Here is a 15779-nt window from a genome sequence, read left to right as displayed (position 1 = left end):
AGTCACAATTATAGGGCGTACTTCATATTTTTCTTAGTTGCCTTCTGTCTGATGGAAAATTGCCCAGAGGAGTCACTCTCAGTGAGTTGCTACTGCCGTCTAGCATGTAGTGCAAAGCTTTGCTGAGTTGGACACACGCGAGAGCCCTAAGATAAAGTGAGCAGACGTAAGTAAGGAGGCTGAAAAACCACTTGAAGCGCTTGCCAAAGCACGGCTATGAGCAATGGAGCATAGCAAAGATTCCTAGATGGGAGCTGAAGCTTATGAGACAATGTCTTGTGTGTAGGAATTAAAAAGTAACGATATTTTGACTGAGAATAGTTGGTGTATTTTGTAATCTGTAGTAGCTAATATTGCATTATAGGTGTTATTTATATAATGTGAAATACTCTTCTCTAATTGCCATCCTCTCCATCATAATCAGATATATGTCGGCAGTAAGAACCTTAAAAGAAAAGAGCAGTATGAAAAAAATACTAACTGCGCATTACCAAATGGTCTAATAAAGTGTATGAAACCCACGTTTTGAAAACACTAGGGATTAATCATATTTAAAGGGACTTCCTTTGTTATTTGCCATTTACACCAGATTATACCTGACCTCAAATTATATACACATAGACTGTGTTCTATGAGGGGAACATTTCTAGAAGATTGGGAATCTCTTCTGTAATATACTTGGAAGAGTCTTGTAGAAAAATACTGGAGCCACTAGCAAATGCTTGCCCTGGCAGGTGGAGAAGCAAGGTTTAGCTATTCGTCTCAGCTGCAAATCCATGGAGGGACATTTTCAACTCTACTATGAAAATCCAGCAGTTTAAGAAACTACTTTAAGGGAGAAGAGAGCAGGATGTATTGGAAGTTGAGATCATTATCACTGCACATTATTTTTTTTATATATCCATTACTTCAATACTTTAAAAATTCGGTTTTCATAATGATTCAATAAATATAAACTGAAAGAAAAAAGTCCAAAAGAATCCTAGAAAGGGAAATAACATTACAATGCTAATACAGCGGTAGGAGGCCACAGTAATCCAGATTATCATACATAACTGTCTCATGGAAACTAATTTGACTTTTATTGTGCTGCTAAATGAAATTATTACATGATCTATGGATTATTGAGCCCTGTGGCAATGCTGGAGAGTGAGACACCAAGCTATATCTTTTACTTTGATGGCTGTGAAGTTTTTAAAGCACTTTGCACATTAGGAGTGAGTAAAGAAGACTATAATACTCAGAAACAACACAGTAACTAAATAAATTACTTGCCAGAAACCATAACAGGAAGAAACGCAGCAAGAAAAGCCATTCCTCATTAACCACGTGCATGCAGTAGAAACAGATATAAAAAGGCACTAGCATGTAAAAGCTACATAATTATAAAGATGGTTTTTCTCTGATAGTACAACCTGGAACAAGGCCCCTATTTCCCTGAGCAATCTCTTTAAGGACTTTGATATTGTGAGGACTTTTTTGTTGTTATTTGTGCTGTAATTGTTTTTGCCAATCCTGGGGCTTGAACTCAGGGCCTGGGCACTGTCCCCAAGCTTTTTCCACTCAAGGCTGGTGCTGTACTGTTTGAGACACAGCTCCACTTTCAACTTTGACAGCTCAGGCTGGCATTAAACAGTGATCCACAGAGTTCAACCTTCTGAGAAGCCAGAAGTATACTTATAGGCCACGAGTGAATATCAGTATTCTGAGGACTTTTTCATTTTATCTGATGATGGTTGAAGCAATGCACAGACCCTAAAAATTGTGTGATATGGTTAGAGATGTTAGTATAAGATAGAAACCAGGTCCAGGCATTGGTGGCTCACACCTGTAATCCTAGCTACTCAGGACCTGACATCTGAGGATCCTGGTTCAAAGCCAGCTCAACCAGGAAAGTCCTGTGATGCTCTTATCTCCAACTAACTACAAGAAAATTTGATGTGGCACTGTGGTTCAAGTGCCAGAGCACTAGCCTCGAGCTGAAGAGCTCAAGGACAGTGCTCAGGCCCAGAGGTCAAGCCCCATGACAGACTAACAAAAAAGACACAGATCAGGGAATAAGAAAAGGCATGTATGTGTAGGCAATAAAATCCTTGTTTGTGGAAGAAATTATATTTAAACATACAGAAATTATCCTTGAAGACTGAGAGATACGTACTTCTTTATTACACAAATTGGTATTTGAATCCTAATAGTAAACATCAGTGGTACAAATTAGTGCTGACAATTAAAATAATTTGTCAGTTTGAAGGACTCTTTAGAGCCACCTCCAAGCAGAGTTAGGTTTCTCTGGTCACTTGTAAGAGCTGGTGTTCTTGGAACCATTGTGAGTGCATGTGGGTACATCCAAATAGCATCCTCTCAGTCCACTGATTGAAGACTTTACAGCCTGACTCTCCTCCTCCCTGGGCCCAGCTGCGTGACCATGCAGAATGGCTTCACCATCATTACATACCCTAGCCTATCAGTCTCTTTTTTAAAAAAAAAAATTTTCATTGTCAAACTGATGTATAGAGAGGTTACAGTTTCAAACATTAGGCATTGGATACATTTCTTGTACTGTTTGTTACCTCCTCCCTCATTCCCCCCTCCCCCTCCCCTTTCCCTCTTCCCCCATGAGTTGTTCAGTTGATTTACACCAAACAGTTTTGCAAGTATTGCTTTTGTAGTCCGTTTTCTTTTTATCCTATGTCTCTCGATTTTGGTATTCCCTTTCACTTTCCTAGTTCCAATGTACTCAGATATAGTGCAGATACAACCACAGGAAGGGGATACAAGAGGATCATCAACAATAGAAGCTACAGTTTCACATGGCATTTTGTAAGTAGTTACAACAGTGATAATAACAGTCATTTCCATAACATGGAGTTCATTTCACTTAGCATCATCTTATGCGTTCATAAGGGCATAGCTATTGGGCTCTTGTGATCCTCTGCTGTGACTTGCCTAAACCTGTACTAATTATTCCCTATGAGGGAGACCATAGAGTCCATGTTTCTTTGGGTCTGACTCACTTCACTTAGTATAATTTTTTCCAAGTCCTTCCATTTCCTTACGAATGGGGCAATGTCATTCTTTTGTTTTGTGTCTGCTCATCTCCAAAGGATTTTCCTCCCATTCTACTGGTGCTTTTTTCCCCCTAATATTATCTTAAAGTAGTTGTACAAGGGAGTTGCTATTTAAAAAATAGTTTATGAATATATCAAAAATAATGTCAACACTTTCAACATTCTCACCTATATCTCCCTTCCCCACCCCTTCCCCCACTTTTCTTAATTTTGTAAAATAAACATTCTTGTCTTCATTTTCCCCTTCTTTTCCTCTGCATTTGTCTACCTCTTTCCCCTTGACCCCAATGCTTTTGAGTAGCTTCTTCCTGGTATTTTATTTTGCTAAACATTGATTTGGGCTTTCTTGGGAATTGCACTATTTGAGATCTTCTGTTAATATTTCAGTTAATATATTTGTAGACACTTGCATACCACTCAAAGTATCTACTTACAAATTTATAAGCTAAATCTAGCTTCCACAAATAAAAGATGCTGAAATGCTATTTTGAAAATAGTATTTTTCAAACCACCATTTAATAAATGACAGGTTTTAACTTAAACTTTGGTTCCATCTGTTTTTGTTGTTGTTTATTTATTTCATTTTGTTCTTCCCCTGCATTCCCGCAGTAAACTTTTGGATTGTTTACTTCTCTTGCGTCTTCCCCATTAGCCAGGTAAGTTGTACGCAGACACTGTTTTTTCACTCTCCCTCAGCCTCCTTCAGCCAGACACAGTCCTGGGAGACTTCTCTTAGCTTCTTTCTCCACTACTTTCCCAAGCAGCCCAGTATCAGTTGGCAAATTGATTCCCTAAACACCTGCAATCACTTTAAATGTGCTCACAGTAGGATCTAGTTAACTTGTTCTCCCTCTTTCTTCAAAGACTGTTTTTCAGTTTCTTTCCCACCCTTAACATCTCAATCTATCTCTTGTCATAGTCACTGATATTTTTTTTCCTATCTTACTAAAGTAGTGAAAATGATCAAACAAAGGTGCTTATCCTCATAGTAACCAACAGTGAACTGTCCTGTTCTCTTTTTCTCTAGTAAATGGAGACACTCTTTTCCTCCTTTTTCCTAACAATGCATCATTTGTTTATTGAAGTCCATTGGCTAAACATTTAAAGATTCTGAATTACTGTCAAATATCAAAGGCTCACGCCTGTAATCCTAGCTACTCAGGAGGCTGAGAGCTGAAGGCATCCTGGGCAAGATAGTCCAGGAGACTCATATTTCCCGTTAACCACCAAATTGCTAGAGATAGAGCTGTGCCTCAAGTGGCAGTACGCTAGTCTCATGCAATAAAAGCTCAGGACGGTGCACAAGCCCTGACTTTAGGCCCCAGCACAAGAAACTCAATAGTCATTTATTTGTCTTGTAGATTTAACAGCTTTCTCAACTCAAATCTTCCCTCTGTCAAACATATGGAAGTGTTTTCAATATTTCCCCAAATTCTTCATGACCTATGACCTCTCTGGTCCATATCTTGTATACTTGCTGAACTTTTAATCTTTTGGCCTCGGTCCCTTATCTTTTCCTTTCCCGGCCTTGATTAAAGTATTACTGGAATATTGAGTGAAAAGCGCACTGTTGGACTTCACACGTCGGCATTTGATGAGCCATTTGTCCTCATTTCTTAGTCAGTAGAAGCCTTCCTAGTTTTCTTCCTGTTTGCTCACTTTCTCTGCTTTAATATCCCTCTTCTATGAGGACACTACGTTGTTTCTTCTTTTTTCAACTTCAGATTTTCTTCTTTTCACTCTATAACATCCAGTTCAAATTTCATCGAACTTAAGATCTTTCTCTTTTTGGATTTAAACTCAGTTCCTGATGTTCATTGTCTAATACTCTATAAACTGAGCCATACCTCCAACCCCCAGACTTTTTAATATTGGTAATATGCCAGTGGCCATTTCGGATAAGCTCCTAGCCTATGTGTTAACACTTAGCTCTCTACTTGAATACCTCAGTACATTTTTTTTTTTTCCAGTCCTGGGCTTTGGACTCAGGGCCTGAGCACTGTCCCTGGCTTCTTTTTGCTCAAGACTAGCACTCTGCCAATTGAGCCACAGCGCCACTTCTGGCCATTTTCTGTATATGTGGTGCTGGGGAATCGAACGCAGGGCTTCAAGTATACAACGCAAGCGCTCTTGCCACTAGGCCATATCCCTGAACCCTCAGTACATTTTAAACACAACATATCCAAGACCAATTTATTGTCTTGTCATATTTTCTCCTACAAGGAAAACAATGCACAGTTTTTTTTCCCCCCAGTATCTTTGATCTCATTGAAATAGTGTCATTCTTCACTTGGTAACAGGAACAGAAAGCCTACTGACATTTCCTCTTCCTCTGGGGTACATTGGTACCCATTGTCCAGTTTCCAATTATGAGTATTTTTTTAATTCTACCATTTCTTTTCATCTTCATGGTGTCGAGAGCACTGCAAAATGCCAAAATATCTTACCCAGGACCCCATAATAAGTTAGTACTAGGTTATTTTGAATCTTCTATAGTTTATTAATCTGGTTTTCTTCCTAAAATCCCACTTCTGCCTATAAGCCCCTCGGTACTTTCCATTTCTCTAAGGATAGAAACAAAACAGAAAACCCTTGAGGATTATTTCATCAAGCTCCTGCCTATCCTAGGAAGCCAATTCTGTATATTCTCTGCCTCATCCCCAAGAATCCTCATTCAGTGGCCCTCCTTCAATTCCTCCAACATACCTTGTTCTCCTCTGCAAGCAGAACTTGTCATATACAACTCTGCTTTGATGCTCTTTCTTTCTCTATTGTTGAATACATTCATAATCACCGGACTTCTTCTCAGTATCATTTTCTTATGTGCAAGCCAGACTTGATTCTTTTCCTTTCAAGCACCTGCCTCACTTTCCCACAATTGCAAGTGAATTTAATCTCATCTTAAAGCCACAGAGGAGGTGGGAGAATTGCTGGAATACTTGTTTTTAATTGAAACATAATAATTTTCTTAGATACATAAGTGGATGGAAATATTGATAGATGAATATAGAAGAAAAGTGAAAGAGCATAAAAATGTATTCCAAATGTGAGGACTGTAACAAGATTCTTTTTTTGGAGTCTTTAGTTTTCATGTTTATTCTGCTAGGTTTTATTCCTTAACTTCAATCTCTTCATTTTTTCTAGTTATGAAATTGGGATTCATTGACTTGTTGCTACCATATTCACATATATATCCAGTATTCTTGAACAATGTCTGCTCTCCCAACAGCCTTCTTCTCAATTCAAAATCCTCACAGTAATGCACAGAAGATAAGAAATACTATTATGTAGCTAATGAGGATAGTTCCCTTTTACTCAATTGTTTGAGATTTGATATTGAGTATAAAGTTAAAAATGAAGTAGAGAGAATTTATTTAAATTCACTTCAATCAATATTTGCCACATACCTAGCATTAACCATGGTGGTTGTGACGAGATAAATGAACAAGACAGATCTTACTTTGCCCATATAACATTGGAAAGAGAAAAGCTGGTAGTATCAGGCAATTTCATTTAGATGCAAGGTAATGACTTTATTGTAACATTTAATTAGCTGTTGCTTGAGTTTCCTGATCTATATTTAACTCAATAAATAATATTGACCAACAGTGGCTTCTTAATACAACAATCTACACTCAGAATAATCATTTTAATGAATCAGGGACTATTCAATCAAAATAGACAAATGACTATACATAACCAGAGGAACATAAATGTGAAATTAATGAGTATTTTAAATAGTTATTCATTTGCCCTTTAATACAAGTCTTTAGCTTAAGTCCTATAACACAGCCACAAAATAAAATACTACTAACAATATTCCTACTACTATTAATAAACATAAAATATAGATAATATATGCAATGCCCTTTACTTAAACTGTGCCTATTTAAGAATATTATATTCTGAAAGAATGAAAAATTAAGGAATGAATGGTTGTAAAGATATCACTATCAACTTGACAGAAATATATTGCCTTGGAAATGAGAAATTCCCTCCCATATTAGCTATTCCTTGAATATCATGTTTCATAATGCAATAGCTCCCTGTCCCTCTTTAGTTGTCTCTTACTTATGCTTTTTCGGCAGGTTGCTATTAATAGAACCCAGGCTTCATGTATGCTAGGCAAGTGTTCTATCACTGAACCATACCTCCAGCAGAAGTCTTTTTCATAGTGTCACTAAGAACCTGTGGGGTTGTCATTCCTTCCCATACACAACTAACCTAGAGCATTACAAGACACCTTATTTTTTTCTTATACATTACTCAGTACTTCATAGTTAAAACATAGTTCAACCATTCACATAAATTCTACTGAAGCATGTATGTACTTTGAAAAGCATTACATTTCCCATATGATAGTAAGATGCTACAAAGCGTTTCCGAAAATTAGTAGAGCAAGAAACATAGCTTAGGAATATATTTTATTGGTGTGCACGTTAAGTATATGTTAATTTCAATAAGAAAAGTTAAGGGCTGGGGATATAGCCTAGTGGCAAGAGTGCCTGCCTCGGATACACGAGGCCCTAGGTTCGATTCCCCAGCACCACATATACAGAAAACGGCCAGAAGCGGCGCTGTGGCTCAGGTGGCAGAGTGCTAGCCTTGAGCGGGAAGAAGCCAGGGACAGTGCTCAGGCCCTGAGTCCAAAGGCCCAGGACTGGCCAAAAAAAAAAAAAAAAAGAAAAGTTAAAATAAGTTTTAAAACAGAGCAGAGCAAGGCAAACGATAGGTAAGGGCTTTCATGTGTCACAACTGTCATGTGAATAATGCTGGTTGATTTGCAAAATGGAGCTCTATCTGATGAGACCATCAGCTGTGGGCCAAAACAAGCAGGGCTAGTAACTGAAGGAGGATGGAGAAAAAAATTCCTTTCATTCTTAATTTAATTCCATTCTATACAGCTTGCTTTAAAATAAGAAGTTCATGCCTCTCCAGTATGTGTGGTATGGTCATTGGGTTTTATGAAATGATAGTATATAATTTCAAGCCATATATTATTATACAAGCATTAAACAGCGTAATAAGGGATAGCAAGAGAGCAGTTGTGAAAGTCAGGGATACATTTGGAAAGAAAATGCTTAACATGTATGGGGCCCCATGTTCAATCCCCAGTAAACCCCCCAAAAAACTAAAAAATGAAGTAAATATGCAAAAGTCAAGAAAGAGCTGGTGTTAGTAATCCTAGCTATTCAAGAGGTTGAGTTCTGAGGATTTCAGTTCAAAGCTACCCAGGGCAGGAAATTCCATGCGACTCTTTTCTCTAGTCAACCACCAAAACAAAAACAAAACAAACAAACAAACAAAAACAACAACTTGGAAGTGGAGCTGTGGATCATATGGCACTAGCATTGAGCAGAAAAGCTCAGGAACAGTGCCCAGGTCCTGAGTTAGAGCATGAGGACCAATACACACACACACACACACACACACACACACACACACACTTATACACACATACTCTCAGCTGTGCAGATGTATTGTAATACTTTTTATTTATCTGCCTCAAAATCCTTAGGTTTATAACAAAGTTTTCTTGAAACTGCTTTGTAAATGGCCAAAAATAACATGCTTTGCAAACAGTATTGACTAAGAATGGATAAAGTGGATAGTAGTAAAAAAAAAAAAAAGAAAAAGGTGTTTAGTTCTACAACCTAACTTGAAATGTATCACTGAGATGAAATGAATTGAGGGTTGGATCTATGGTAATACTACATAAATAGTATGTGAGTAATTGTAAAATCTGGGTTGCATATGTATGGATGTTTATCTTGTTGGGTTTTCGTGTCTACTGTATATTTAAACATTTTTGTTTGTAAAATATTAGTATTCATCTATCTGCCTATCTCTCTCTATCAGTCTATGTATCTGTCTGTCTGTCTATCTTCCATCCATCCATCACCTATCTACGTATATGTGTTAGTACTGGAAATTGGATCCAGGGAATCACATAAGTTAAGCAAGTACTTCTAGCTATTTTGTCTTTTGTTTCTATCTATGTCCTGGGGTTTTAACTCAGAGGCCTCATGTTTTCCTGTTATCACATGAGATATGCCCCCAGCCCTTTTTGAAATAGTTGTTTTTCATATAATGTCTTGATTTCACCATAGAGGTCTTATACTATGTACTCCCTCCTCTCCCACCTATGCCTCCTGTATAATTTGAAAATTCACCACCCCTCCTTAATAAAATAAAGACCACCATAAAAAATCAGTATGCTTGCCGGGCACAGGTGACTCACACCTGTAATCCTAGCTACTCGGGTGGGTGAGATCTGAGGACCATGGTTCAAAGGCAGGCGAGACAGGAAAGACCATGAGACTCTTACCTCCAATTAGAAAAACGGGAGCAGTGCTGTGGCTCAAGTAGTAGAGCACTAGCCTTGAGCTGAACATGTGAGGGACAGCGTCCAGGCCTAGAGTTCTAGCCTCATAACTGACAAAGAAGAATCAGTACATTTCCTTTTCCTTGTTTTTGACAGTCTTTTTTCGTGTCAGCCATGAGCTTTCTTGACAACAAAAGATTCAACACTGTCTCCTCTGGGATTGATTTAAGAGCATCTGCACTTCTGTGCCTTTATCTGAGAGGAAGGAAGACAATGCTCTCACAGCCTGGCTCCCTTCCCTGGGTCTGTCCAAGGTACTGCTTCAGCATTTCCAGTTTAGTCTTTTCCTGGAGTTATTTAGAATAGGTCTCTACACTTGATTTGTGGTGGGAATATTACATAAAATTATTTGGTCTCAGAACATAAATATTTAAATTTTCTTTGTGGAGATACAATTGCTTTGCTGGGCTCGAACTTATAATCCTCATGCCTTAACCTCTCCTGTGGTTTGAGATTACAGGTATAAACTACTGGACCTAAATATAAATATTTGACTTTTGTTGTCATTATGTTTTATAAGGAACTTTAGCTTACATAGTACTTATCCTACCCAGTCTGCATAATGAGGCCCTGGGTCTGATGCTCAGCATCAAAAAATAAACAAACAAGCTCCTCCCACTAAAAAGGAGAGATTATTTTTTATTTGAAAATAGAAGACATGCTTATAAGGCGATTATCAAGACTTTTCTCAGTTGCTTAGATTAGGAGAAATAGGGGATGAACTAGGAAGAAACAAAGATGGTGTCATGAGAAAAAATAGATTCTTGAGAAATGCTTGAAGAATTTTCACCTTGCAATGTCCTCTCTGGTCTCAAGTCTGGATTTTCACTATTGATGCTGAGGGAATCTAAGCAAAGAATTGAAGTCAGAATGGGTAAAACTTCCATATGTGTTGTGTTTTATTGAGAAATGCTAAATGAACAGAAATAAAATAAATGCGATGGTTTTCAATAATCTTGCATATTTTAGGCTTGAACATTGAACTCTTCTTAGTACTATACTATCAATCTATCTACCTATTTATCTATAGATAGATATATTTTCAATCTTACCTACTCAGAGACCCATTGCTGAAAATAAGCCTGGGTTTTTCAGACATGCTCGCATTCTCTGCAACCCTCAGCACGATGGCAGACCAATAAATCCCTAGGAAGCCACTTTCGCCACAGGTCTTATTTAAAAAAAAAAAATCATGTGCCATATTTACTTTAATTGCTCATTATCTTAACTCATTCAAAACCAGGAAAACAACAATAAAAACATATCAGTAGCTCTTCAACTTGGCCCTTGGGAGTGTCTACTTCGAATGAGAGACATGGGAGATTTTTCTGTTAAAGTAAAAATAAAAATTTAGCAATGCAAAATAAATAAAGCAACAAGAATCTGCTACTTGGAAGTTCTGTCTTTGTTTCTGCAGTGTTCACGGAGATCTATATCTTCAGTGATACAAGAGACATTTGGCAGACCCCATCATGGGTACTGTGGTATTGCAGCAGAGTGGTTCATTGTATCAATTCGAAAGAGCCTTGGGAGCTAATCTTTCCAACATACTAAATGGCTCATAACTGGAGTAAGTGCCTTCAGTTAACCTTCATTTTAAAATAAAAAAAGTAAATAGATGTTTAAATTAAAATAAGCCACTGAGCTACATCTCTAGAAAACTAATATAATTTGTCAGTTTGGTTTCATAGGAAGAGATGAGAGTCTATGTTTCTTTGGGTCTGGGTCACTCAGTATGATTTTCTGCCCCCCCCACCCCGTAATTCTTTCCATTTCCTTACAAATGGGGAAATGTCATTCTTTCTGATAGAAGCATAGATTCCATTGTGTAAATGTACCACAATTTCTTTATCCTTTTGTCTACTGAGGGGAATCTTTTTTGGTTCCATATTTTAGCAATGGTAAATAGTGCTGTAATGAACATGGTTGTGCCAGTAGCTTTAGTATGGCCTTGTGCGTAATACTTTGGGTAAATGCCCCAAAGTGGGGTTGGCTGGGTCTTAGTGGAGCTCTCTGATTACGATAGCTCAATAGGGATGTACATGTGAACACATAAGATGATACAAAGTGAAACAAAACCCAAGTAATGGAAACAAGAGGTTTATTATTGTCGTTATTTTTTTTATGTAATATGTGAAATTTTTTCTTTTTTCTTTTGTTTATCTGCCCTATGGTTTAACCCCCGCTGTCACTGTATTTTATTTTGGTACCCCTGGACATGATATATATGTTTGTATGTATTAGGGAAGAGAAGAGAAACATCAAAATGGTGAGACAAGGGGTAAAAGATGAACCCTTCTGTACATCACCTTGACAATAAAAATAAAGAAGAGCTGGGAGGTGAAAGTGGAGTAAAGATAGGGTGTGAATGTGTGTGCACGGGAAGGGGTTTCAGTGTGCTGAATCATGATGCATGCCAGTTACAGACCTCAGGTTAATGCCTGGTGCCACAGTAGTGCCTCTTGTGTCTTAACTAAGCAGCTGTCATGCACTGAAAATTGGACATTTCATATGACATTTGCAGTCTGAAGTAAGATCCCACTAAACGAGATAGTCAAAGGATCTTTACTATTTCAGGAATAGAAAATTTATTTTTGGCTGGATGCCAGTGACTCACACTTGTTTTAATCCTGGCTACTAAAGAAGGCTAAGATCATAGGATCAAGGTTTAAAGCCAACCTGAACACGAAAGTATGGATAGTGTATTTTCAATTATTCAGCGAAATGTTGGGCTTCAGGTGTGGCTCCTGTGGTATCAGCTCTGAGCCAACAAGTGAATCAAGAGTGCAAAATGCCAAGGTAAAGCCCTTGACACTGGGACACAAAGGAAAAATTGACTCTTACCTTATAGCTTAGTAACCAGAACAGACCTTCTTTCCATTGTTAAGAAAACATTTTACCTTTTTACTCAAAGTAATGACCGGGCAAATGGCTGGCTCTTCTATACACTTCAGGGTGAGCCTTTGCTAAGAACAGAAGCACCACAGAGTCATTCTATGTAGAACTAGGTTAATTTTCCTTAGGGACTTCTCAGCTCAGGACAATTCAAACATTCATTTGATCAATTTCTGTGAAGATAACACACTGCAGAAAGATCTCTGCCAAGCCCTAGGGGTTCAGAAGCAAATGAAACAGTAAAATTGCGGTCCATAAAGGAATTTAAATTCAAGAAATAGGAATATGCCTTCAGATAATGAAAAATCCCCAGAAAGGGTGTCTATAATGAGGAAACACCTCCTGCTTGACCAAACAAACTTTAGGCAGTCTCCTCCAAAACCTCTCCTGAGTAGATTCGCCTGGATCCATTCTTATCTGGGGGATTACCCCCCTGGATACCTGAGATAACTGATCACCCATAACATCAGATCAAATTTCTCATCTGGTCACCTTGGCTTACCTTCAGCAAACTAATATTAAGAAGGTTTAGTCAGCATTCCCACTAGCCCCAGATAACCTCTCGTAAAAATTGGCTATAAATTCTTAGTGAGAAAAGGTTAAAGCATTTTTAAATCTCTCGTGATGATAGACAGTCACAATATTCCTGAGTAGAGCCTTATGCCTTTAACAAGTATTGGAATAGATTTAGCATCATATTCATCACCACCTGAAAAGATACTAGTAAGAAGACAAGGTTGAATATAGTGTTTATCAGCTTAAGAGGCATTAGGAGCAGGCTTAGCTTGATAAGACCACAACCATCTTGAGTTGTCTCATGAGTTACCTGAGAGTAATGCTAGTTAGTTGTTTTGTTTTCATTTTTTGTTCTTCCTTGACTTTTCCTGCACCAAATTGTAAAAAGACAAAGCTATTAGAGTGACATTTAGAGTTTCACAACTTACCCTGGCCTCCAGGCCTGTGTCTGACTCTGATATTAGCTTAAAATAAGTATGAAAATTCCAATTAGGTGAAGTCACATTTGCCTAGCCCATGTACAGTGTACGTCATGATTCAACTTAAAGGAACCAGTTGATGTTCCTCTATCCAGGATTATAATTCTCACAGTAGGTTTACCAGAAAAGCACACCAGATACTTGTGGCTCATGCTTCCAATTCTAGCCACTTGGAAGGCTGAGATTCAATCATAGTTTGAAGCCAGCCTAGGCAGAAAAGTTCTTGTGACTCTTATCTCCAGTTGGTAAAACAGCAGCCAAACAAGACAAACAACCATTAAAATATGAATTCAAACTATTTTACTAACGAAAAGCGGGAGGAAGGGAGGTAAAAAGAAAAGGATGGAAGGAAGAAACAAAGGTAAAAAAGAAAAATAACACAATATGGAGTCATATATTCTCTTTGGACTCATGGCACCTTCAAGCTAGTCCTCAGTGGATAGAACTGGGTTGTGAAAGGAGGGAGGGGAGTAACAACGTCCAACAAGAAATGTACTCACTAACTTACATATGTAACTGTACCATCAATGTACAGCACCTTGACAATAAAATTTAAAGTTGAATAAAGAACAAACCAGCACTTCAACAGAGTGGTTTTCTTAAGGGAAGAACAGTAAAGTCTAATGTATTGAAATCTCAAAGTTTGGCTTAACACATCACATGCCTTTCAATGGGAACAGATGTCAGGCACAATTAATTGGGAATTAGCATCTATTTTGGGGGTATGGTGCTTCTGAATTCAGCACTTAACACTTTTCCTGCAGATTCTCTACTGCTTCAGCCACACTTGCAGCTCTTCTTGCTATTTACCATTTTTGAGATAGGTCTCACTTGGACCCTGATCCTCCTCTCATTCTTCCCTTCATTCCTGGGATAACAAGTATATGCCATTGTGCTCCCATTTTTCTGTTGAAGTAGGAATTCACTAACTCTTAGCTCCAGCTGGTAACAAATCTCAGTCCTATTGATCTCTTCCTCTCCAGTAGCAGGGTAACAGATAAGAACCATTGCACCCATTCCTGAGTAAAGATCCCAATATAGTAATTTCAAATTGGATACCTCGCCAGAATATTTGATGTAAGGGAATTCGGACTATTGGGATGATTTTTCATTGAAGAATTGAGGGATCTTTCTGTAAGTACTTGAAATAGTGTTGTGACTTATTCCTTGGTAGGATCTTCCTGGAAGAATTAAGTTATGGTAGTAACTAGAATGACTTAATAAATTCATATTAATAAAATTGTTGAGAACAATTTAAAAATGAAAAGAAAAATAAAACTTCCTTGTTCAAGGGCCAAATTAAAAACAGGCTATAGGAAAGATGTGGCTTGTCAGTATATGATATAGACCGTAAACTCTGTGTGGGAAAATAGTTTCATTCCTCAACAGAGGAATTTAATTATGATCATAGGGGAAGGCCAAAACTAGGGACATTCAAAATTAATCAAATTGCCTTTCTCAGGATAAGAAACACTGTACTTGCTAGAGCCCAGGGCATAATATCCCAAAATATGACACCTTGACACACTGCTTTGAGGTTGAAGGGAGAGGAGAAAATCTCAGAAGTAGGGCTCTCTCAGAACTCCTCCCTCCACCCCTTTTGCACACATAGGTCCTCCCCTCCTATCTACACTGAAGAACCATAGATTCTAGCCATGAGGTGCCTGTTCATTAGATGCTCTTTCCATGATGATTCTGCCTATGCTCAGAAGGAGGAAATGGCTTTACCTCTGAAGACTCAGAGACACAGAAAAGAATCTAAACAAAATGCCTTTGTTAAGTTCCCCAAATTTACCACCACTAGAACACACTACTCTTTATCCATTTGTAACGTGTCTACAACTACCAACTGATTCATTAGATTTAGCATAAGATACACAAATTTTCCTGACCCTTTAGATCTTTCTTCCTTATGAAGTTTCTTGTGTCTTATAGAGAATTTAGGAAATAAACATATGATTTTCTCCCGTGACTCTTTCTTTGTATATTGGGTTTTTCAGCCAGAGGTCTTAGGTGGATTGAGGAAGCCTCACTTCCATACTACCTGTGATCTGAGGAAAACTTGCAATTTGGGGATTATTCAATTGGAGGAACCCAGCAAGGGTTAGGAGCCACATAATCTGTCAATCTTAGCAAGAAGTAGAGTTTAAGTAATTAATTGGAAACATTTTCAATGATCTTTCTTTGCTCCAAATAGTAAAGAAGTTCATAGATCTTACAGAGGGGCTGGGGCGATGAGCTGGAGGGCCTTAGTCTGCTTGAGGAAGATACATGACTTGCTTGAAACATGCAGTCTTGCCTCCCCAGCTGGTTCCTTTCCTCACTCCACACATAAGATTAATATGGCAGAGAGCTAATATCGAACTGCTAAATATTTATGAACCTTGTAAGGTGAATCATTATGTAAGTTTCTAGATTTGCCTTTTTCATAGTCAT

The sequence above is a fragment of the Perognathus longimembris genome, chromosome 21, assembly GCF_023159225.1.
Source record: "Perognathus longimembris pacificus isolate PPM17 chromosome 21, ASM2315922v1, whole genome shotgun sequence".
Lineage (NCBI taxonomy): Eukaryota > Metazoa > Chordata > Mammalia > Rodentia > Heteromyidae > Perognathus > Perognathus longimembris.
The sequence above is the reverse complement of the archived record's forward strand: the minus strand, read 5'-3'. Positions refer to the sequence as shown.